Genomic DNA, 1,591 nt, shown 5'->3' with positions numbered 1-1,591 from the left:
AATATACTAGAAACTAACTAGATTATACTAAAAACATACTAAAAACAATGCCAAAAAGCATACAAATTATCCGCTCATCAGCAGCCTCCTCCGATTTTTTTTCCGATTTTTTTCCAGCTTTTTTTTGGTTTTTTTTTACGTTGTGCTGACCCTTGTTCTTTAAATGACACTATCCCGAGGGGGACACATAAAGATGAGCTGAAATGGCATCATCTTCGGCAAGTTCCTACGGTTTTTTTCCAGCTATTTTTTCCTTTTTTTTACGTTGTGCTGACCCTTGTTCTTTAAATAACGTTATCCCGAGGAGGACACATAAAGGTGAGCCGTAATAGCCTCATCTTCGGCAGTTCCTTCAGTTTTTTTCAGCTTTTTTTTCCTTTTTTTTTACGTTGTGCTGACCTTTGTTCTTAAAATGACACTATGCCGATGAGGACACCTAAAGGCGAGCTGTAATGGCCTCATCTTCGGCAGGCTCCTCCGTTTTTTTTCTTTTTTTTTTTACGTTGTGCTGACCATTGTTCTTTAAACGATGCTATCCCGAGAAGGACACCTATAGGTGAGCCGTAATGGCCTCATTTTCGGAAGGCTTCTCCGGTTTTTTTCGGTTTTTTTCCAGTTTTTTTTCGTTGTGCGGACCCTTGTTCTTTAAATGACACTATCCCGAGGAGGACACCTAAAGGTGAGCCGTAATGGCCTCATCTTCGGCAAGTTCCTCCGGTATTTTCCAGCTATTTTTTCCTTTTTTTTTACGTTGTGCTGACCCTTGTTCTTTAAATGACGCAATCCCGAGGAGGACAGCTAAAGGCGAGCCGTAATGGCCTTATCTTTGGTAGGCTCCTCCGGTTTTTTTTCAAGTTTTTTTTATACATTGTGCTGACCCTTGTTCATTAAATGACGCTATCCCGAGGAGGACACATAAAGGTGAGCTGTAATGGCCTCATCTTCGGCAGGCTCCTCCGGTTTTTTTTCCAGTTTTTTTTACGTTGTGCTTACCCTTGTTCTTTAAATGACACAATCACGAGGAGGACACCTAAAGGCGAGCCGTAATTGCCTCATCTTCTGAAGGCTCCACCATTTTTTTAGGGTGTGTTGACCCTTGTTTTTTAAGTGACGCTATCCCGAGGAGGACACCTAAAGGCGAGCCGTAATGGCCTCATCTTCGGCAGGCTCCTCCGTTTTTTTTCTTTTTTTTTTTACGTTGTGCTGACCCTTGTTCTTTAAATGACGCTATCCCGAGAAGGACACCTATAGGTGAGCCGTAATGGCCTCATTTTGAAAGTGAGCCGTAATGGCTTCATCTTCGGCAGGCTCCTCCAGTTTTTTTTCCAGATTCTTTTTCCTTTTTTTTTACGTTGTACTGACCCTTGTTCTTTAAATGACGTTATCCCGAGGAGGACACATAAAGGTGAGCCGTAATAGCCTCATCTTCGGCAAGTTCCTTCGGTTTTTTTTCAAGATTTTTTTTTCCTTTTTCTTTTTCGTTGTGCTGACCGTTGTTCTTTAAATGACGCTATCCCGAGGAGGACACTTAAAGGTGAGCCGTAATGGCCTCATCTTCGGCAGGCTCCTTCGGTTTTTTTTTTCAAATTTT

This window comes from Arachis duranensis, chromosome 5 (assembly GCF_000817695.3).
Source record: "Arachis duranensis cultivar V14167 chromosome 5, aradu.V14167.gnm2.J7QH, whole genome shotgun sequence".
Taxonomy (NCBI): Eukaryota; Viridiplantae; Streptophyta; class Magnoliopsida; order Fabales; family Fabaceae; genus Arachis; species Arachis duranensis.
This window is presented reverse-complemented; position numbering follows the sequence as displayed.